The following is a 24,924-nucleotide window of genomic DNA, read 5'->3' on the forward strand; positions in this document are numbered from 1 at the left end:
AGCCCATTTAAAACAGTTTCTAACCTCGATGCTGGATATCAATTGGAAATGTGGGTACATTTTAAGCAGGGTAAATATTTTAGGATATCAAGAGGGCTGTGGAAAATTATGTAGTCTGGCCTCTGATTTTTGGATGAGGAAATTAAGACCTGAAAGGCTAAATGACTCATTTGAGGCCACACAACTACAGGCAGAGTTGGGACTACAATCCACACCTCGTGACTCATAAGCTGGCCCTTCGTCTCCAATATGGCAGCCTCTAGCAAAACAGTCCAGAAAATTGTTTCTTGCACAGATTTTAAAATTTATATAATGAAACCAACCCCTTCTAAAGAAAACCACAAGTTAAAATGAGGCATGAGGGACCAAAGTAGGAGCTCAAAAAAATTAGGTTTTTTTTTTTTTAAAGATTGGCACCTGAGTTAACATCTGTTGCCAATCTTCCTTTTTTTCCCCTTCTTTTTCTTCCCAAAGCCCCCCAGCACATAGTTGTATATTCTAGTTATAGGCCCCTCTAGTTGTGGCATGGGGGACACCACCTCAGCATGGCCTGATGAGCGGTGCCATGTCCATGCCCAGGATCCAAACCGGCAAAACCTGGGGTCCCCAAAGCGGAGCATGCGAATTTAACCACTCGGCCATGGGGCTGGCCCCCCAAATTAGTTTTTTAATAAATCCACTGAAACGGTTTCTTCTGAAAAATAGAAGAATGATTTAACTGGCATTTAAACTTTTAAAAATGTATATTCTTAGCAAGGTGCCTGACTACTTTTATGCATGGGAATAGACTTTTCTCACACTTCTGACCTAGGAGTTGCCACTTTTCCAGTTTTATTTTGAAAACTTGGTGATTTTTTTCCTCTCTGACAATAAATTACATTAGTGCTGTGTTCAAAATTATATATCTTAAAAAGATTCTTTTTTAAAGAATTCTGACAATGAACCAATGGAATGTCAGGGAGATGGTTATATACTTTTTATCATCAACTTGGTTTTTGAAGACTGAGTTAAAAAAATCTAAACATCACATCTGGATCAATCATGTTGTAATATTTGTATGTAATTACGTGGGACCACATAAATCAGGTTTCCTGCTTAGATAGAAGGAAGCCGGAGATACAGCGTATTTCTCCATATCATCTTTTCTAGCATAGGAAAGAGAAGATACAGGAAAAAGAAAATCTTCAGGGCAAAACTGGAGGAAAAATTAAAATAAATACTTCCTGATGTTGGGAGAAAGGGATAGAATTTTTCGTAACTGAAAAAAAATAATATAGTACGTTGGGTAGACATAGTATTCAAGAGAAAAGCCAATCTAACTGAACTGGATTATGTTAAAAGGATTCTATTATCTCAAGACTTGGTATCCATAGCAGTGGAGACATCTCTATACTTACTCTTCAAAATAAAGAGGAAAATAAACAGCCAAAGGGTTTGCTATTTCCTAGTATCATATATCATAGCTAATAAGTTACTATTTGACTGAGACATCTTAATAAACCCTACTGTTGTTTTACTTTTGAAACAGGAAACCACCCCCCCCCAAACAAAAAAAGAGGAAATAAGAACATATGACCACACAGAAATGAAAAATCAGCTCACAAGGGAGAGTTGCAACAGCACATCCAAGGAGGGAAAGAGTAACTCTCCGAACTTGGCCCCAGGCTGGCTGATGTCCAAGGCATAGGGGTGTGTTCTGGGCTTCTGCCAAGCTACAGGTCCCTGGTCCCCCATCCCTGCAGGCTCTGTTGGTTTGAAAGAGAGTCCAGACCCAGGAGTGCAAACCTCAAACAAATCAAAGATATTCTAAACGGAGTGCCCAACCAGTGGCAAATGTGCCTTTTGCATATGTAACTGATTGTTGTTACGGGATAATAAGTTTTTATTTATTCATTAAACATTTGCTGCATATTTATACATGCCAGTCACCATGTGAGGTTCTGAGGATGTTAGAGGTCAATGAGACATCCCATCTGACAAGAAGTTCACATCTTGCACAGAATCTAGATATATCAAATTTCCTATTAATTGCAGAAAAGGATCATTAACATCTACCTAGGATGCATTGTTATATAATTCCCTTAGGACCCAGCACAGTTTCTTGCAAACAACTGAAACAAAATAAATTTGACTGAATATAAGAACTCAATGGAATAATCAGGATGAAGCCAAGGAACATCCATTACCTGTAGCAAAGAGGTCTTCAAAACACAAAGCCTCAAATTTTAGTTGATGAAATGAGTGCAATTTAAAAATTGTTTTAAATAAAGATAAATACAATCAAAATTTTCAGAAATAATCATTGGTAAAGCTGGGACTTGAATTCATGCAGTCTGCTTCCAGAGACTTCTGTGCTTGACCACTACACTATGCCACCTCTCAGAACAAAGCACAACAGGAAAAGGGAACAGATGTGAAGTTCTTTCCACAGCCACTGTGATTAAAAAGAAGGAAAGAAAAGAAACAGTTCAAAAGTGCAAACTGCAAACCTTTAGAAGCCGAATGTACAGTTTGAACTACATTCATTCATTCTTTCATTCAATAAATATTTTTTATGTCCCCTCAGCCAGGCGTTCTTCTGGGCATCAGGTTTTTCACGTGAAAACACATTAAATCATTGCTCTTATGGTCTATTTTCTCCATAGGACTTACCACCTTCAAACACACCCTACGATGTACTTATTTATTAAACTTACTGGTTATTGTCTGTCTCCTCTTAGCAAAAGGTAAATTCCATGAGGACGCAACATTTTTGCTTTGCTCCCTGAGAAAAACTGCCCCACAACAGTGCTTGGAACAATTCCTTTACAATCTGAATGCCTTTATTTCTTTTTTGCCTAATTCTCCTTCTAGAATCTCCAGCAGAAAGTTGAACAGAAGTGGCAAGAGTGGAATCCTTGTCTTGTTCACGATCTTAAGGAGAAAGTATCTACTCTTTTACCATTAACTGTGATGTTAGATGTGAGGTTTTTGTAGATGCCCTTTTTCAGGGCATCATTGGTTGAATGTTTTTACCATGAAAGGCAAAAATGCCTTTCTGCATCAGTTGAAATTATTATGTGATTTTTGTTTTTTTATTCTGTTTGTATGATCTATTACATTAACTGATTTTCAGCTGCTGAACCAACCTTGCATTACCGGGATAATCTTGCTTGGTCATGGTCATGGTATACAATTCTTTTTATGTGTAGTAGGATTCTGTTCGCTAATATTTTGTTGAGGATTTTTTTGTGTCTATATTCACAAGAAATTGGTCTGTAGTTTTCTTTTCTTGTGATGTCTTTGTCTGGTTTGGATATCAGTGTAATAATAGCCTCATAACGTGAACTGGTTTCTCTCTGTTCTTCAACTTGTTTCATCTCTATTTATCCATCTTCAAGTTTGGTAATTCTTTCTTCTACCAGTTCAAATCTCCTGCTGAACCCTCTAATGAGTTTTTTATTTCAATTATTGAACTTCTCAAGTTCAGAATTTCCATTCGGTTCTTTTTTATATATATAATATCTATCTATTTATTGATATTCTCTATCCGATTCAACATTGTCATCATCCCTTCCTTGGCTTCCTTCATCATGCTTTTTTTTCAGTTCTGTGAACATATTTTTAATGGCTATTTTGAAATATTTTTCGAAGTCTGACATCTGGTTACTCTTATAGGCAGTGTGTGTTGCCTGCTTTTTTTTCCTATACATGGGTCATACTTTCTTGTTTCTTTGCAGGCCTCATAATTTTCTGTTGAAAATTGGATATTTCAGAGAGTGTATTGTAGCCATTCTGCGTACTAAACTGCCTTCTCCAGGGCTGTTATTCACTTTTTTTTTATTTTTTAATTGGCTGGATTATTGATGTCAATTTCCTTCTATCGGCAAAGTGTTAGGCCTCTGATGCTGCTCCTCAGGAGGCAAGCCTTTGGGCGTGCCCTCATTAACCCCGGGTTGACAGTGCCATTGGTAGGGCTCTCTTCCTTTCTTTTGCTCCCTGACCACACCCATCTGTTAAACTACAGTAATTGCCAGCTGATTGCTCTATTGTTTCCAACAATACCCTGGGTCATAAATAGCTCTATAAGCTAATCCAGTCAAATTGCTCCTTTGAAAGAATGGTTTCTGATGTCTGTGTTTGATATTTGTTCTCACCCCGGGGAGGGCTCCTCCCAACTGTCTTATTCTGATTCTCTCCTGCAAAGTAGTCAACCTATAGTCTGGGCTCTATCTTCATTAAATTTGCCTCCCATTTGAATTTCACCACTAGCTCCACTGATCTTAAGAGTGCCCTTTGGCTTGCACTTCTCCATGGTCTGTTGCAAAGGAAGTCAGTTCCCTTGGCAAGAGATTGAGAGCCATCTGTTTTATGGTCTGCTTCTCCCCAGTCTCCCAGGCAAAATCTCTGAGCCTGGGCTCTGGAGCTGGGGGTGGGGACAAAGGTAAGTTTCTCTCTGAGTGTCACCTGTGCTCTAGGAGCTGAGTGCTCCATAGATGAGGGAGGCAGCAGCCTGAGCTTGCCTCTCCTGGCATGGAGTCACGACTTCACGAGCTGGGGTAACGGTCATGGGGCCCCACTACTCTCAGAATGCCATGCCCAAGGTACAGTTTCCATTCCATGAGTGGGGCCTGAGGGGAAAGGCACCCTGATTTATTGATTGCACTCACCCGGGACTTAGCCTCAGCAACACATAGCTGGGGGCAGGATGAGAAATGCTGAAATCCTGTTCCTCCCGGGAAGAAAGCCCTCCAACTGGGAGCTAGGGGAAGAGGGACCCTTGTCTCCTCAGCAGCAGCAGTCCGGCATGAAGTCTGCCTTACTGAGCAGGGAGGGCAGAAAGAGAGAGTGGTCTTGCTTCGGATACCACAGACTCTCATCTTACCAAATTTTTGTGTATTTCCTTGAATAGATGTTTCTTCATTTTCTGTCTGCCCTTAGGAACATTTCAAGAGGCTTTAATTTTTTTAAATATAATTTTCATCAGTTTCTCCATGAAGCAAGTCAGCAGCGCTCCTCACACTGCAATGTGAAAACCCTCCATTTTAATGAGTTTATTCATTGCTAACTTACAGCAGAATGGCCATGGAGTACATGCTGTTCACTTGTTAATGCCAAATGGGTTTGCAGCAACTAGTGACATGGTGTGAGATCCCCAATTAATAGTGACGAGATGCTTGTGGTGAAACCATGCTTTGCTCTGGTGAAATCACAAGCACCAGGAGAAAACAGCTTACAGAAGGTGTGTGTTTGTCAGTAATTGGATAGATACTCTACAGTAACACAAATGATTAAACATCTTAAACTCAACCTGTTGTATGGGCTTTGAAGAAGCTGCAAACCAATTAGTCTTTTTATCTTTCAGAAACAGCCTGGAAAAGAGGATTTTAATTCAAGCTCAGCTTGATTTCCGGGCTGTACAGAATAAGAGATGTCGGTGATATAAAACAGGAAAGAGTTGATTAAGTCTCATCTGAGATTTAAAAGATAAATGCTTGGAAAAGCTCTAGTCATTTGCAATAACTACGTTTCCATCTACCTTGATGAAAATGAGGTACGGCTAAACCTCAGAATGATTCTCATCTCTGGAAGGTATTTCATATCTAAAGTCTTCAGAGAGGTGCTGAGGGAAGCACCTGCTGTTTCATTGTGAATATTAAGAACACAGAGTCCTTTGGTTGAAGCTGTACCTTTTCTCTGATGCTAACACCTAGCACCCAAGAACAGGGAGCTTGAAATAGAAGAGCCATGCTTTCTAAAGATGTTTCAGGAGGAAGAGTTGTGGTGTGCTCAAATACAGATTATTTGACTTTTGACTCTAGGGGATTTTTTCCCCCATAAATGGACTTAAAAAAATCATTTCCATAATGCTTTTATATCTTCTAAGCAGAAGATATGAGAACAGCAGGGGATTGACATTTAGTTCATTAGGTTAGAATTGAGATTTCTCACCCTAGTGCCTGTGGTTACTGAAAAGGCTCATTTTCCCCAGAGAATAACTCCCGCTACATCTTTGTGTCCAGCACCAGCATGAAATGATATTTATTTGGTTGGGTCTCATTTTGTAAATTGCCTTTTGAGCCCTTTCTTAGAATTTATAAACACCATATTAGTTTTCCTTGCATATACAAATCAAGTAATAATAATGTAAATGAACACACATATGCACCTCACTATGTACCGGAATCTGTTCTACTGGCTTCATGGATATTAATTCATTATTCATCACAATAACCTCATGAAGAATGTGAGGCACAAAGAGGTTAAATAATTTTTCCAAGGTGACACAGCTGGCAAATGGCAGAGCTGGGCTTTGAAGCTCGGGCAATCACTATAATGCATCACCTCCACATGAATAGTAATTTAATATTGTTTCTTGGGCAGCAGAATAAGTGAGCAGTAGAGTGGTCCAAACAAAGTCAGAATGGCGTTAGGGTTCCACTCTCTCTCTGCTTACTAGTTCACTCTTAGGCGAGGGTCTATATCCACATACAGGTATGTAGCAATGGTGTTATGGTGTTACTACAACTGATGTGAAAGTTACAGTGGGCAGATAAAAGTAACTTACTGAATTGACTACAAAAGACTTGCATAGGCATCTTAGCATTGCAAGATGGGCATAAGGCTGAGACTGCTGGACCAATAAATAGAACCAGACACGCAAATGTGCTTTCCAAGGAATCAACCTTATATGGAAAGTCTGACATTTCCATTCAAAAGCAACTTTAGATCATTCACTAGGATAATCCAAAGTTATTTTCTACATTAACAACAAAACTGAAATTTTGTGACTGCATTCCAACACAAATATCACCGCCTCCCCCATCAAAGTCACTGATTTCCAGTTCCGAAAACCAGTCAAATCCCAAAGCTAGCTGCATAGGAGCCAACACCTAATCAAGGAGATTAACTGGCTATGCAAAGAAATTATCAATCATCTGTCAAGAATTAGCGCTTCTTAATGTGAAAAAGTTTATTTAATTGGCCATTTGGAGTTGAAGACCTGGCAGCTGTGTCTAACCTGGAATCATCATTCATACAATTTAAATAACGGTAAATTTTTTGAGAAGCAAAGATCATGTCTCACACATCTTTGCATATCTCTTGGTATCTGACACATAGTAGGCAATCAAGAAATATGTATTAACTTGATTGGATGCACTAATCATTGTAAAATGTTAGAGAAGTGCATCAAAGGTAATTTGTTATATTTGCACATTGAAGTTGTCCTAGCTGCATGATTTTGGGAAATTACTGCCTCTCTCTGCACCTGTGCTTTCCCATCAGGAAAATGAAGAGTAGGACTGGAGGATCTCTGGGGTTCCTTCCAACTCTGAAAGCCCAAAGGCAGACCAGCAGCCTGTGTCCCAGTGAAGGGAAGACTGAATGTCAGAGCCATGTTCTTATTTGCTTTAGGGGCTGAATTAATCATCAGCTCTGTTTGAAGTGGAGGGTGGGGGTTAGGTGGTGGCCAATTTATAAATATTGAAATTTACAAGTTTTTCCCCTGTTACAAACCACAAGTTGGCCAATGAGACAGTTTCCATATACGCATGAAGATTGGAAAACCCTGAGCTGTGAACTCCTATTCTGTGTATGCTTCTCAGACCTCAGGTTAAAAGAGAGGAAAAGTGTCGTGTCCTCCAGTAGAGGGAGCCAGATTTTAAGCGTTAACCAGACCACAGTTCATTCCATGGCACTCTCTGCCTTATCGAGAAAGACAAAATATTTTGACAGTGAATCCTCATTTCTGGGTCTTACATAATAAATATGTTTAAAACTGTGTGATAGAGACTAATACTAATTTTCCAAAGGATAAGATTTTTCATAGTAATAAATAATTGTTTCTTCTTTTTTTTAACCCTTCTCTATCAATCTCATTGGAAGTGGTCGAAATTTTGCAGACATTTGTTTAGCCTGTGAGTGTCTGAATTAAAGATCAAATAAAACTTACAAGTGTATGAAAGAGTCACTATAGCTTGGTCATTTTCTGAGGACGTTTTTTGTTTACAGGTAAAGAGACAAGTCTTTTTCTTTTTTATTGAGACATAATTGACATACAACGTATTAATTTTAGGTGTACAACATAATGATTTGATATATGTATATACTGAGAAATGATTACAAGTTTAGTTAATATCTATCACCTCACAAAGTTACAATTTTTTTTCTTGTGATGGGAAATTTTAAGATTTGCTCTTGGCAACTTCCAAATATATGATATGGTATTGTTCACTATGGATACCATGCTGTACATTACATGCTAGGACTTACTTATCTTATAACTGGAAGTTTGTACCTTTTGACCCCCTTCATGCATTTCACCCACTCTCTCCCCAACTACCTCTTGCAACCCCCAATCTGTTCTCTGTATCTATGAGTTTGGGTTTTTTTAAATTCCACATATGAGTGAGACCATTCAGTATTTGTCTTTGTCTGTCTGATTTATTTCACTTAGCATAATGTCCTCAAGTTCCATCCATGTTGTTGCCAATGTCAGGATTTCCTTCTTTTTTACGGCTGAATAATATTCCACGGTATACACCACATTTTCTTTAGCCATTCATCTGCTGATGGACACTTAGTTTGTTTCCATGTCTTGGCATTTGTAAATAATGCTGAAATGAACATGCAGGTGCAGGTACCTTTTTGAGATAGTGATTTTATTTCCTTCAATAAATATCTAGATGTGCAATTGCTGGATCATATAGTAGTTCTATTTTAATTTTTTGAGGAAACTCCATACTGTTTTCCATGGTGGCTGAACCAATTTACATCCCCATTAAGAGTTCACAACGGTTCTCTTTCCTCCACATCCTTGCCTACACTTATGATTTCTTGTGTTTTTGACAATAGCCATTCTAACAAGTGTGAGGTGATATCTCATTGTGGTTTTGATCTGCATTTCCCTGATGATTACCGATACTGAGCATCTTTTCACATACCATTGGCCATTTGTACATCTTCTTTGGAAAAATATCTATTCAGTTTCTCTGCCCATTTTTTAATCAGATTGTTTGTTTTTTCTTTTGAGTTACATGAGTTCTGTTTATATTTTGGATATTAACGCCTTATCAGATATATGATTTGCAAATATTTTCTTCCATTCAATAGGTCACCTTTTCATCCTGTTGATGGTTTCCCTTGCTGTACAGAGGTTTTAGTTTGATGTAGTCCCACTTGTTTATTTTTGCTTATGTTTCCTTTGCTCTTGGTGTCAAATAAAAATAAACTATTGCCAACACCGATGTCAAGGAACTTACATCCTGTTTTCTTCTAGGGGTTTTATGGTTTCAGGTCTTGCATTCAGGTTTTTCATCCATTTGAGTTGATTTTTGTGTATGGTGTAAGATAGGAGTCCAGTTTCATTCTTTTGCATGAGGCTGTCCAGTTTTCCCAACATCATTTATTGAAGAGACGATCCTTTCCCCATTGTATGTTCTTGGCTGAAAAGTCTTAATTAAGAATAGCATTTTGGTTCAATCCTAAAGGATAAAACAGCTTGTGGCCTGTAGCCGACATTCCTTTGTGCAAGAAAGTTTTCGCAATTTGAAATAATGAGGAATCCTCTCCTGAGAAGTGTGATGGGTTGAATTATGTTCCCCCAAAACTCATGTGTTGAAGTTCTAACCCCTAGTATCTCAGAATATGACCTTATTTGGAAATGGGGTCACTGTAGATGTAATTAGTTAAGATGAGGTCATGCTACAGTAGGCTCGGCCCCTAGTCCACTATGACTGATGACCTGATAAAAAGGGAAATTTGGACACAGACATGCACACAGGGAGAACGCCATCTGTAGATGAAGGCAGATTGGGGTGATGTCAGCAAACCACCAGAAGCTAGGAGAGAGGCATGGAACAGATTCTTCTCACAGCCCTCAGAAGGAACCAACCCTGCCTACACCTTAATCTCAGACTTCTAACCTCCAGAACAGGGAGACAAGACATTTCTGTTGTTTAAGCTATCCAGTTTGTGGTATTTTGTTACAGCAGCCTTATGGGATTTATTTCATAAATAGAGGAAGTTGTTTCCTTAATATAGGAAGTTATTACACTCTTTTGTAGTGTTTACAATGAAAGTATCCTTTCTAAACTTCATTTTCAGTTTCTTTTCATTTTAATTTTTTTTAAAAATAAATTTTTAATGCTGCAAAGAAATATAAATTCATTGTAGAAGTTAGAAATATAGATGAGCAAGTACAAGAAAATAAAAATATATTCCCGTAAACCAGACATTACCTCTGCTAAGAGCTTCTTGGATTTCCTTCTAGATCTTTTTTATACATTTATAAACATTGATAAAATTTTTACCAAAATTACATCATATTGTACATGGTGCTTTATAGTTCACCTCATTCACTTAATGAGCCACACCTTTCCACATCACTAAATTTTCCATTTTCTCATGTCTAGTCCATAGTCTAACACCTTCAGTTGTCACAAAATGCTTTTGCAATTGCTTGGTCCAAACAACAATCTAATCTAGGATCCCTCTTCAATCTGGCAAAGTCTCCTCTTTCTTGTTTGTGTGAGGAAGATTGGCCCTGAGCTAGCATCCCTGCCAATCTTCCTCTATTTTTTATGTAGGATGCCGCCACAGAATTGCCTGATGAGCAGTGCACAGGCCTGCACCCAGGATCCAAACCCGTGAACCCCAGGCCACTGAAGAGGAGCACACAAACTTAACCACTACACCACCAGGCCTGCCCCTCTTTTTTTTTTTTAACTTTAAACCTCACTGACTTGTTGAATAAACTGGGCCAACTGCCCTATAGAGTGTCCTACCTTCTCTATTTGTCTGGTTATTTCTGCATGGTGTCATCTAGCTTCTCTTCTACTCTCCATATTTCCTGTAAACTTGAGGATGGAACTAAAGGTTTAATGTACTCAAGTTAAACAGTGAGCTAGACTACATCATAGGTGATACGACGTATTTCAGAGCAAACACTTTAAAATGGTAATCTGGTGAAATCCTCAAAATAGAATGTGTTGACAAAAATATAATATAGACATTTATACATCACAGAAATTTATTTTCCCTAAAGCAGGAAGTAGTAAAAGATGTTTCCTGAATATGACCATATCCCAGGAAATAGAAACCTCCTGACTATATCTATTAATTTGCTTGCCACAAGAGAAAGCAAGAGACACGTACTCCTAAACACAAATCAATGACACCTATTCAAATTTTCTAAGAATTTAACAGACGACCTTGACTTCATCCAATTTATTAACTTCCCATTCAGTCTACTTCAGTAATGTTCCCATTCATTTATTCAAGAAGTGTTTATGGAGCACCTACCATATGCCATACTCTGTTCTACCTACTGAAGATACAGAAGTGGAATATACCTGCCATCGTGGAATTTACATTCTATATACAACTTGGAACTAGCCCAGCCTGAAAATGTTAAACAGTAACGTGCTCTCTTATCACAATCTCACATTCTCTCCATTTTCTCATCCCCCAGCTACTCCAAATCCTATAATTCCACCTTGTTAGGACCTCCAGTCTCCTGGTCACTCCACGCAACCACACTTGACCATACTCTCCTCCTTGAGGAGTTTGGACCTGTGCATGGTGGAGCACTTCAGTGACTCTCCAACAGCTTTAACTCTAACACTTTTATCGACACACCTTCACCCATGAATGATCTTTTCACTCACTTGTTCTTCACAAGTAAACTCAGACACCCTTAGTTTTAATTACCAGCTATATGTCCACCAGAGAAAACTCTTATAGCCCCAGGCCATTCTTCTGGGCCCCATTCCCATTATATCCAACTACCTACCTGATGTCTCTACCTGGACATCCCAAATTCAACACAGCCCAGACAGAACTCATCTTTCTCCATATTCCCACTTTTTCTTTAGTCTGTTCCATCCTCACTAATGGTGACATTGATGTCATCCTGGACTCCTACCTGTTGCCCTCCCCATCTAATTAATCACTAAGACCTGTCAACTCTAAATCTTAAACTTCTCTGTCTACTGCTCTTTGTTCCCAGTGACATCGTCTCTCTCCTGCACCCTTATGGTAGCTTTTTCACTGGTATTCCTGCTTCCAGTTGTCCCCCTCCAAGCATTCGTCTATACTGCCTTTGAGTTATCTTTCTAAGCATATCTCTTATCATATAACTCACTGCTTAAACCTCACCACCTCCTAGACAAAGTCTTTTCTTCTGCATGACATGCACAGCCTTTTATGATCTTGCTCCTGTCTTCCTCTATTGCCTCAGTGTCTCAGTGAGTTCTGGCTGCTATAACAAAATACCATAGGCTGGGTGGCTTAAGTAACAAATTTATTTCTCACAGTTCTGGAGGCTGAGAAGTCCAAGATCAAGGTGCTGGCAGACTCAGTGTCTGTTGAGGGCTGTCTTCCTGGCTTGCAGACAGCCGTCTTCATACTGTGTCATTACATAGTGGAGAGAGAGCAAGCTCTACGGTCTCTTCTTAACAGGGCGCTAATCCCATCATAAGGACCCCATCATCACGACCTCATCTAAACCTCATCACCTCCCAAAGATCCCACCTCCTAATACTATCACACTGCAAGTTAGAGTTCAACTTATGAATTTTAGAGGGACACAAACATTCAGTCAATAACACTCACCTCAGGGCTGGCCCCCTGGCGAAGTGTTTAAGTTAGTGCACTCCACTTCGGTGGCCCAGGGTTTCTTGGATCCTGGGCCCAGGCAGCTTGGATCCTGGGCTCGGACATAGCACTGCTCATCTAGCCATGCTGAGGTGGCATCCCACATAGCAGAACTAGAAGTACCTACAAGAATATACAACTACGTGCTGGGGAGCTTTGGGAAGAAGAATTTAAAAAGAGGAAGATTGGCAACAGATGTCAGCTCAGGGCCAATCTTTAAAAAAAATAAAAAATAACAGTCACTTCCTGCCGTTCTCCCAAACTACAGGAATTTTCCAAAATCCATCCTGCCTCTGATTTTTCTCTAGCTGTTACCTCTGTCTAGAATTCTCTCTTCATCTTACCTTGTTCCACTTAACAACACCCACTTCCTTTTAGGCAAATGTGTACTCTTTCATCATGTATCAACTCACATGACCCTCCTTATTGCAAAGCCCTCTCTGACTTCCCCTGAGAGACCAAAGATCACCTCTAGAATCCCAGTACATTTGCATGCATATCCATTATAGCAATCATCATAATATATTACTCTCTGTTTATAAGTCTGTTTCCCAATGAATTTTCACAAAGTGAATATACTCTGGTAACTACCACCCAGATCAAGAAAAGGACCATTATGCTCCTTGAAGCAGCCCTAATGCCCCTCCTAGTCATACTCCTAAAGATAATCACTGTTTCAACTTCTAACATTCTAGATTAATTTTCCCTTAATTGTATGTTTTGAACTTTTTATAAATAAAATTACACAGTATTTTTTTTGCATCTATGGACCCAGCTACCTTTTCTTTACTTTTTACTGCTTTTTTTTTTAACCTAACAGATTTTTTTGGAACTAGTTTTTATGAATTTATATCGAAGAGTTTTAACCATTTAAAAAATAAGGTATTTCATCCAAGCAAATCAGCTTATGGGAAAAACAAGTTTAACATCACAAGGCTTGGCTATCAAATAAGATATCTCTGTAAGAATTTCTCAGCCAATATCTTCACATGCCAGCATTTATGACAAAGGCTGTTTTTTAATATTTAAGTAAAATTTTCATTTTGGAGTAGTTTTAGGTCTACAGAAACATTGTGAAGATAGTACAAAGAGTTCTCATATATCCCTCACCCAGTTCCCCCTATTATTAGCATTAGCATGGTACATTTGTCACAATTAAAGAACCACTGTCGATATATTATCATTAAACTAGAGTCCATATTATAATCAAGTCTCCTTAGTTTCTAACATATAAATGTCCCCTTTCTATTCCAGGATCCTTTGCAGGATGTCACATTACCTTTAGTAATCATGTGTCCTTAGGATGGCTCCTGTTGGCTGTGACAATTTCTCAGACTTTCCTTGTTTGTGATGACCTTGAAAGTTTTGATGAGTACTGGTCAGATATTTTGTAGAATGTCCCATAGTTGGGATTTATCTAATGTTTTTCTCATGTTTAGACTGGAGTTATGGGGTATTAGAGGAAGACCACAGAGGTCAAGTGCCATTTTCCTCACATCATATCAAGGGGACATACTATCAACATAATTTAGCACTACTGATGTTGTCATTGATCACCTGGCTGCGGTAGCGTTTCTCAGGATTCTCCACTATAAAGTTACCCTTATTTCCCCATTTCCATATGGTACTATTTGGAAGAAAGTCACTATGTGCAGCCCACGTTTAACAATTTGGAAGTTATGCTCATGTCTACAAGGGTGGAGTATCTACATAAATTGTTTGGAACTCTTCTGGAAGGGAGATTTTTCTGTTCTCCTTCCTTTATTTATTTGTTTAATTGTGGATATTTATTTTATACCTTGGATTATAATCCAAAACACTTTTTTAAAATTTTTTGGCTTAAATTATGTTCCAGCTAAGACCATTTGGAGTTCTTTCAGTTGACTCTTGCGTCCCTTTGACATATCTCTATCACTCTGTGTGTGTGTGTGTGTCATGCGTGTGTGTGTGTTTAGCACTCGCTTACTTTCTGGAACTGTAAGATGTTCCAGACTCATCTTGTATATTCTCTGCTGCACCTTAGAATCAACCATTTCTCCGGGAGTCCCAAAATAGGAGTGCCACAAACACTTTTAAGTCAAACATCACCTCAAGCTGAGTAGCCAATGTACATTTTCTACTTCTTGGTTCTAAAAGTCTAGACATGTTTCAAAATTTCATCATTGATATTTTTCCATGAATAGTCACCACCTCTTCCTTTCATTAGCAGCACTTGAGACGTGAGACGGCTCAGAAAACTCCCTCCCCTGCTCGAGGACTCCAACTGGGGCAAGCCCATCTTCAGAGAAATCCAAGACGCTTTAGCATGCCATCTGTCTGGCAATCTCTTGGGATAATTTTCTCTGCCTGACTTCTCTGAAGTGAGAGGCATTACATTGCCTCCGCACTCACTTCATCTGCTTTTTTTTTTTTTATCTTTTATTATGTCTTTCAACTACCCATTTCCGTGAGTTTTTTCTTCTCTTTCACAGCCACTGTTTTGCAGTTATTCAATAAAATCAGAAATGCCAACAGCTTCTTTTTCTATTTTCTTGCTTTATGAAAGAGCTTTTTGCACACTCCACTGGACTTTAAACTACTTACGAGAAGAGGCATCCTGAAAAGAAATGCTCTTTACTTTATGACTTCCCTATGTTCTCTTCAGCTGCTTGAACAGAAAAGCGTTTTCAGATCCCCGTATTTGCTTGAGCCTTTTAGAAATAGTTCTTTGTGTGATGTACTTCAATTTTTAAAAAGCCATTATATACACTGGGCAGTTTGTTTTTTTAAGCAGTGACTACGGGCTTTTCTGCGGCCAACTCTTGGGCTTCATTAAGGAAAAACAGCCCAATCAACTCTTTAATTACCCATGTCAGATCAGCTATCTTATCAATATACTACCTAAATTCAATCTACTGCCAGTTTGTATAAATTTTTAACAAAAATGTGAATTAAGTGCATTAAAGCATACAATATTGAAAAGTACTCTCCTTTTAATCCATTCTTTATCTCTCCTCATTGTCCAATCACAACTTGAATTTCTCCTCTCACATCTTTCCAAATTTTCTTCAGATTATCCCTTTCAATTTGTTTTCCTACTTGGCGATTCTACCCATTTGTATAGTCTTAAATGAAGTTTAATTAAATGCTGTTTTTTTCTGATAGTTCTTGAGGTTAGGCTAAGAACCCATAGAGTCTTACATTCTCATAAATGAACACTTATTAGGCACCTATATGAATTCAACACATTAAGGGTTAAGGTAAAAAGACTCTAGTTAAGTCCTTAGTCTGGTAATACAATGTAGAATAAAATATTTATAACCTACAAATACTCAGTTTTGCCTTTATTAAAATGATACTTGAAGCCATAAGGCACAAGTTCTAGTGGTATTTAACGAAAATCTCAGAGTGAAATGTGACACAAGCAGTTTTGAGAATGTACACAGCAGAAGGAGTTAGTCATCACCGTTTGTTTGGAAAGATAAGGGAGAAAGTGCAGAACGCCCACACACCAACTACCGTAACACTGAAGGTAAATCAGGACTTTATTTCATCATCATGGAGCGAGACTTCTATCTAAGTCTGTTTAATAAAAGAGGTACTTGGGCTTTTTCTCCTTATTAGTAGTGTTGTTATTTTTTTTTAAATCTACTTCATCTATGTATATGGTACTTGCTAGACACTCAACAAATATTAATTTTGTCCCTCATCCTTATTCAAAAATTGCTTTGATCAATGTTTTCCCTACTCTATTCCATAAATTACTAATATCTCGGCATATATGGACAGATATTCCCTGCAAAAATCATTCTGTGACTACATAAGTCTGGGAAATGCCAGATTAAATATGGTTTGACTGCCTTCTGTTCTACAGAATTTCTCAGGGCCTTTAATATGTGGATTATGCATTGTAATGCTCCAAGATAGGGAGATGGTATATAGCATTCCCCAAAGGCTTTTGGCCACAGGACACTTTCTTCAAGGAACACCTATTAATACCCCCAGACCAAATTTTTGGAAGTGCTTTAACACAAAAACCAAGGGAGAAAGGAATTTAAAATGCCTGTTGGGAGGACAGTGATGCTGATAACAGCAATAGGAAACAGGAGAGACAACTTTGCAATGGAAGATTATTTCCTTTTGAACGTAATGAGGTTCCTTTCCCACCTGGCAGAGATGAGCAATGTATGTGAGACTCAAGCTCAGGAGAGAGGACGGGGCTGGGGTTATTGATTATTATTGCTTCGAAGGCCTCCACCACACAGTCTCAGCACTCCAATCCATTACACTCACGTGTGAGATAGGGCACAAGGAGCCTTTTACTAATACTAGTTAAAATAAAAAGATCGTGAAGGATTTACACTTTCAAAGAAAATAGAGTATTATAGACTTTTCACAATAGAATGATATGTAGAAAATTTCTTTTCCCTGCAACTGGTGAGTGAATGAATACTTTCATAAATCCTTGGAGGGTGGAGGCTGGGCCTTCAGGTTCTCTAATCAATAGTAGTAGACAGAACTTCCCTGCATGAGAAAAGGGTATATTTTCCAATGTTGTACGCTTTTAGGCATTTAATTCACATTTTCATTTAAAAAGGGTGTGAGTTCAACCCCTGAAATAGAAAAGGAAAGAGAAGCTATGTGAGGGTTTGGGTGAATGAAAGGATGCAAGAGAAGGGGGAGGAGGAAGAGAGGTGAAGGCAGAGACACTTAATGGGGGTTTTCAAGTAAATTGTCACAAGCTGTGTGATATACCTCATACTCATGCCCCAGTAACTGAAGTAAGTTCTCAAAGACCAATATGTTCAGTGCAGTTTGATTTTTTTGGGAGGGGTGGGGGTGAGGAAGATTGGCCCTGAGCTAACATCTGTTGCTAATCTTCCCCTTTTTGCTTGAGGAAGATTGTCGCTGAGCTAACATCTATGCCAATTTTCCTCTATTTTGTATGTGGGACATTGCTACAGCACTGGCTTGATGAGCAGTATGTAGGTCCATGCCCAGGATCCAAACATGCAAACCCTGGGCCGCTGAAGCAGAGCACATGAACTTAACCACAACACCACTGGGCCGGCCCCTGATTTTTTTTTTTGAAGAAACAAATCTTTTGTTTGGCAGAGTACCAAGACAGCATCTGTTTGCCTGAAGAAAAGGGACTGCCAAGGTCCAGATGACCCCTTTGGTGGACTTTGTGGGCTCCCTCCCAACATCTGTTTCCCCCCTTCTTTCCTCCTGACAGAACCCTGCTTTGCCTCAGGTAACCACCCTGAGCCAGAGGAAGCTAACCTCGCTCGCAGCTCAGGGGGAGACTCTGCTTTGTTTAAGCCAGTCACAGCATCACCCTCCCAAGGATTGTTTCAGAACTGTGCATGTGACCCAATTCTGGCCACTGAGATTGCAGGCAGGACACTTCCAGGAAAGGTTTCCAGCTCCTGAGAAACGCACTCAAGGAGATAGATGGATAGGTAGGTAGACAGAGATTTTAAGGAACTGGCTCATGTGATGATGAAGGCTGGCAAGTCCAAGATCTGCAGGGCAGGCTGTCAGGCTGGAGACCCAGGGAAGAGCTGATGCTGCAGTTGAAATCTGATGGAAGTCAACTGCAGTATTCCTTCCTGCTTGGAGAAGTCAACGTTTTTGTTCTATCCAGGCCTTCAACCGACTGGATGAGACCCACCACATTAGGAAGGGCCATCTGCTTTACTCAAAGCCCACTGATTGAAATGTAAATCTCACCCAAAACACCCTCACAGAACACATCCAGAATAATGTTTGACCAAATATCTGGGCACCATGGCTCAGCCAAGTGGACACATAAAATTAACCATCACAACCATGTTTTAGTTCCTAACCAATTTCTTGGGAGCTCATCACACTCCGAGCAGATCCAAGGCACTATGTCATACCTGTGAATATTTTCTATCACGGGTGTCATGGTAAATTCAAGAATGAAGTCACAGTTCTACATAAAGGTGATAGTTGATTCCAAGGCAATGTATTCAGAGAGCAGGGTAAAGGTCAATCCTGGGAAATACCTGGATATTAGAGGTAGGAGAAGGAAGACAAGCCAGTGATGAAGCAGCTGGAGTGGGGAGATGCAGTGCGTCTGTGGTTCATAGAAGGAATCTGAGGTCAACATTGCCACTGCTGGGAGAAATTAAGGGTGTCAGGGTCTAAAAGACAATTTGGGGACTAGGTCTCTAAGAGGTCAACCATTTAGGGGTCCAAGTAGGAAACAGACAGCATGCTAAAGCTGCGCTATTTGAGAAGTATTTAATAAAGATACAGTGAAAAAGGTGTGGGAAGTGTGAGAAAGAAGTAGGGAAAGGGCCAGGGTTAATGCAGTACCCACGTAGTATTAAGGAGGAACAAAGAGCGTGGATGTTGGAGAAGTATTTACCTTCCCTAGGTCAGAAGGAACTTGGGAAAGGAGAGGTTCCTGGAACCCAAGGATGAAGAGACCGTCTGACAGGAGCTGCGACCCTCTGTCAAGGGATTCAATCAGCCTGTGTCAACCCAGCCAGGGGGAACCAGGGCAGGGAAACACTCTGACCTCACTCTGGTTTCCTGAGTTACCTGCAGGTTAACTATGAATTTCTGGTAAGTCTAAGTATTCATCTCACATGGACATACTTACACTAAAAAATTATCTGTTTAGCTGAAATTCCAATTTAACTGGCTGTCCTATATTTTTCTTTGCTAAATCTACCAACTCTAAGCCAGAGGGCAACGTAGTCTACTGATGCAACTACTCAAGGTGAGACCAGGCTGAGGAAGCGTGGGGAGTGGATCTGAAGGGCAACAGGGAGAGTGCAGCACAGACGAACGCAGAAGCCAGCAGAAGGAGTTGTGGGCAGAAGGTGCAGATAGATAAGTAGAATCCACTGTGAGAATGCGACGGTGCTTTGGCAGAGCAGCAGGATTAAGGGGTGGGGTGGATAACTGATGTGTCAAGGTCCAGAAGGGACAACTCAAGAGCACATTTGGAGAGACCAGACTCTTCCTCCCAACTTACGGGACTGCTTTAATGCTTCTCCTCTAACAGAGTCATCTGTTTTTCTCTAGGTCGTGCCCTGGATGCTCTCTAGAAAGCATTCAAGGAGCATATAGGTCTACAAAATAAAATTTGTAGATAAGCAATGCTTTTAAGATTTCATATTTAAATTTTAACCAGATTGCTCATTAATATTAGCAAACTCAGAACAATAGAGTAACCTGCTTTTTTCTCTAGAATCCTCAGAGTTTAATTACTATAAATTTTTTTCTATAAATACGTCTTCCTTCATTGCTGTCCACCAAGACTGCAGACTGTCTGCCATATTTTGTTACAAATTTTACTATTTGGTCAACTTCTGTATTTTCTAAGACCTAGGTATTGTTAATATAAATTAAGTTTTCATAAAGGGAATATGAATGTTAAAAAAACAGCTTTGTCTGGAAGATGGGAATTGGCACCTGCCATTAATTTTTTTTCTTTTAATAGCAGCCCTACTGAGTAGCTACTTCTGCAGTTAATTCTTGGTCATCTATGGTGCTGTAAATAGGTATACTAAGGGGAAGGCAAATTTGAATGTCATTATCACACCTCATTTTGGTTATTTATTTCAGCTTTTTTTTTTTTTTGGCTTATTTTATCTCATTGGGACAGCTGTTGTCCACTCCCAGTCTGTGATACAAAAGTGACTTGTAAGAACAATGTAGAGTTTGTGTTCAGAGGACTACAAAAAAAATGACAAAATTCTGTCACTTATTCATAAATATTTCTCAAGTCCATAAAACAACAAAAAAACGGACCATGGGTAGAGATAAAATGAGTTATCATCAGTGGCCTTCAGAGAACTTATAGAACAATTTCATTTTCTATAATAAGAAATTTAAGTGAAGAGAGCTTAAGACAAACACAAAGAGGCGAATAATACTACTTTAAATATTTATCCTCAAACATCTAGTTCAGCATCATCATTCTAAGTTTACAGCCGCCATGGGCAATTATACTTCAGATAACCAAATGTGTACAATGACTGTGGCCCCGAGAAAGGGAGTGTACACACTGCTTTATTTCTGGTGCAGCATTTCCTCAAAATAGTTTTCCACTCGGCTCCTCTTTCACGCCACCTTTGCAGCCCTCAGCCTGACCGGCTGCCTGTATCGCACCCGTTACACTACATCATTCAACTTCCACCATCTCTGGGACACGAGCAGTATTTGTTCTGATTGGCTTGCAAGCAAATATTACTTTACTTTAAGGAGGATTTCGGCCAGATTGATGGATGCTCTGGCAAACTGTCTTGCCACACAGGACATAAAATTTTCCTGGGCCAATTTTGCTAACTCTTCCCATTTTCCAAGATTACCACTGAAGGCTTTGGTAATACAAACGTGCTAATTATCTGAATCTTTTTAGCCAAAGCCATTCTGATCATACGGATTGCAGTTATTATCAATTACTCATGCACTCTCTCATACCAACATATGATTATGACAGATTTTATGCTAATTCCTTTGGCATTTCTGAATGCCCGCTGTGTTTTAGATGCAGGCGGCCCCCAGATGAGTAGATATGATCGCTGCTCTCCAAGATCTCCTGTGAAATGGCCATAAAACAACCAGGTGGGTGCCATAATAGAGAGACAGACAAAAAGCACAAATGGTGGAGGAAGAAACTAATTCTAGGCTTGAGAAGATAATTAGGGACTTTTTCACTGGGGGAGGGGGATGTTTCTTAAAACAGTAGAAAATGATCACAATTCTATGTTTTGAGCCTCTCTGAGTCTGTAGCACGCTTATATCTTTCACACGTTAATTCTGGTTCATAAAAACAATGGCCGATAAATGACTTGGAAAACAAGGCTCTCACATACATACAACATCAGGCAGAAAGTGGGCAAGCTATGTGGCATTTGAGGATGGATGATACTATCCTACCATGGGCCAAATCTAAGGGCTGACTACCGCCCTGAGCTAGAACTGCTTTAATCCTTTAATGGCAGTGAGATAGTTCCCGGACACCAGGTGACAGAGAGAAGTCAACAGGTTATTTTTTCTTGTTCTTTTATTCTCTACTTGTACTATTTGACTCTTCACAATTCTCGGCTGTTTGGGGACCCCTGAGTGGAGGGTTTGCTTTGTTATAAAAGTAGACCCAGAAGGGTTAGCCCAAACCGTAACTAGACTCCATGAGGACCACCAATGACAGGAACAAGGGCCTAAAATGACAAAAAAGCACCAAATTATGTTACCAACTTAAGACAACTAGGGAAATCCCTCTCTATTCTCTGATAGAAATATTGAACAGGAAGAGGCATAATTTCTGTGAGAAAGAAGAACTTCTGTGAGAAGAACTTCTCATAAGAAGCGCGCAAGAGTACCGTGGCACACTGTAAAAATTGACACAAATTACCCCCTCCTTCTGTCCACACTGTTTGGTTCAGCCCACCCACACTGACACACTGACTCTGGGCTGGCCCCAGGACTTGCTCCAGCCAGGCCCTAGTAAACGTAACTCAGACAAACGTTTGACAAGTCCTGTGCACAGAGGCTTCCCCACTTGCTGCTCTTGGGAACACTGCCACCGCCACTTTGTGAACAAGACCAGCCTATTCTGCACATAATGAACCATTCCTGCCAGGGCACCCCTTACGTCCCAGCTGACTTTGAGCCAAGTGCCAACCAGATGAGTGAGATTGTCCTAGACCATCCAGCCCCAGGCGACCCAGCCCAGACTAGAGAAACTGCCCAACAGACCACAGGACAATAAAAAATAACATTTGTTGTTTTAAGTCAGTCTGTTTTCAGGTGGTTAGCAAAAGCTAATTGATAAAACTACATGTTCTCTTTTCTGGTTGCCATTTATAAATACGCTAAGTGTGTGTCTATGTATATATACATATAAACTTTGTCTTCTGCACATGAGCACACAGACCTTAATATTAGTTTATTAAACATGCACAATTTATTTCATCTTCTTCCAAAGAAAAGGAAAACTTCATTACTTAGTGAGGTCAGAGTGTTTCCCAATGTTCCTCTCTTAACAGGAATATTTGTAAATATTTCAGTGTAAAAGGTCTAGATTTGATTAGATTGTCAAAGGAGTTCAGGAGCACAGCAGGTTAAGATCTTCTGCTTAAAGGGGAAATTTTAGTGTGAGGGAAGAGTGTCCGAAAATGAGATGAGTTTGACTCCTGGAGAGCAAGCCTCAGTTACATCCTGACAAATAAAAAGTAGAACCACATGATGAAAAATTAAATAATATATTTCCGCAGCATTTGATGAATAATCTCAATATTACTTTATTGACTCACTGTATCATCATTATTATCATTCCCATTATCAAAAATAGTCGTTAAACACACACACATGCATTATAAATTTTCATGACAGGGCTTGCCTCCAAGGTCTTCCAGGACTCTCTTCATTTTCAAATATTCTCTTGCTTTGTAACAGAAATTCCGACATTTGATTCTAAATAAAATTTTCCAGGTTGCTTCTCAAGCCCCCCAAAAGTCTATTTGTTTCAGATATGTTCCAATTTTTTAAAAATTTTGTTATAAAAGGTTATGATCTTAAAAGATAAATAACCCAATTAAAAAATGGAAAATGGATCTGACTAAAGATTTCTCCAAAGAAGATAAACAAATGGCCAATAAGCACTTGGAAAGATGCTTAATAGCATTAGCCATTAGGGAAATACAAATCAAAACCACAATGAGACAACACTTCACACCCACTAGGATAGCTATAATCAAAACAATGGAAAATAACAGATGTTGGCAAGGATATGGAGAAATTGCAACCCTCATGCACTGCTGATGGGAATATAAAATGGTGAAGGTACTTTAGAAAATAGCTTGGCAATTCCTCAAAAGGTTAAACACAGAGTTACCATATGACCCAGCAGTTCCACTCCTAGGTATACGCCCAAGAGAAATGAAAACGTACATCCACACAAAAACTCACATATGGATATTCATGGCAGCATTATTCATAACAGTCAAAAGGTAGAAATGGCCCAGTGTCCATCAACTTGTGAATAGATAAATTGTGGTATATTCATACAATGGAATATTATTAGCAAAAAAAAAGAGTGAAGTGCTGACACTTCATTCAACATGGATAAACCTTGAAAACATTATGCTAAGTGAAATAAACCAGTCACAAAAAACCACATAGTGAATGATTCTAGTTACATAAAGTATGCAGAATAGGCAAATCTGTAGAAATGGAAAGTAGATCAGTAGCTGCTTAGGCCTGAAGGATTGGGAGGGAATGGGGAATGACAGCTAATGGTATGGGGTTTCTTTAGGGAGTGATGAAAATGTTCTAAAATTCATTGTGGTGATGGTAGCACAACTCTGTGAAAATACTAAAAATCATTAAATTATACACTTCAAAGTGGTGAAGTTTATAGTATGTGAATCATATTTCAATAAAGCTGTTAAAATGTTTTATAAAGCTTACGATCTTAATTTGTGGAGCACTAATTTCCTGTGTGAGATTTTGTCTGGGTTTTCCACTTTGCTATACAATGGTTGCTCACGCTTGCCCCACCTCAGCTATTTGGAGTGGGCTTCCACCTATTGGCAAACTGCTCTGCTACTGTCTCTGAAATAAAGATAGCTGTTGGTCAGCACGGCTTTAACAAAGAATTTTTCTGCTGCTCTATTCTTTTTTTAAAATTAATTTATTTTATTGAGGTCACATTGGTTTATAACATTATATAAATTTCAAGTGTATATCATTACATTTTCTCTTCCGCATGGACTGCACGGTGTTCGCCGCCAAAAGTTGAGTCACCATCCGTCACCATACATATGTGCCCCCTTACCTGTTTCACCCTCCCCCCACCCACTTTCCCCTCTGGTAACCACCAATCCGTTCTCCTTATCTATGTGTTTGTTTAACTTCCACATATGAGTGAGGTCATACGGGTAATTGTCTTTCTCCATCTGACTTATTTCATTTAGCACAATACCCTCAAGGTCCATCCATGTTGTTGCAAATGGCACAATTTTGTCTTTTTTTTTATGGTGAGTCGTATACCATTGTGTATATGTGTGTATATATATATACATATATACACACACATATACACACCATATCTTCTTTATCCGTTCATCTGGTTGATGTGCACTTACGTTACTTCCAAGTCTTGGCTATTGTGAATAATGCTGCAGTGAACTTGGGGTGCAGCAATTTACATTCCCACCAGCAGTATATGAAGGTTCCCTTTTTTCCACATCCTCTCCAACACTTGTTATTTCTTGTGTTTTTGTTTGTTTTGCTGGAGGAAGATTAGCCCTGGCTAACACCTGT

At 39.3% G+C, this 24,924-nt stretch overlaps 1 protein-coding gene across 7 annotated transcripts in view; it reads right to left on the reverse strand.

Moving 5' to 3' along the window:
* Positions 1-24,924, reverse strand: part of CFAP95 (cilia and flagella associated protein 95) — a 138,133-nt gene that overhangs the window by 40,460 nt on the left and 72,749 nt on the right. The window contains exon 6 of one of the 7 annotated variants that reach the window (XR_011531710.1): positions 2,187-2,434. The exons of the other annotated variants lie outside the window; for them this stretch is intronic. The gene's annotated coding sequence lies outside the window, so the exon portion shown is untranslated. The remainder of the gene's footprint in view (positions 1-2,186; positions 2,435-24,924) is intronic. 7 annotated transcript variants of the gene reach the window in all.

This window comes from Equus przewalskii, chromosome 22, assembly GCF_037783145.1.
Source record: "Equus przewalskii isolate Varuska chromosome 22, EquPr2, whole genome shotgun sequence".
NCBI lineage: Eukaryota > Metazoa > Chordata > Mammalia > Perissodactyla > Equidae > Equus > Equus przewalskii.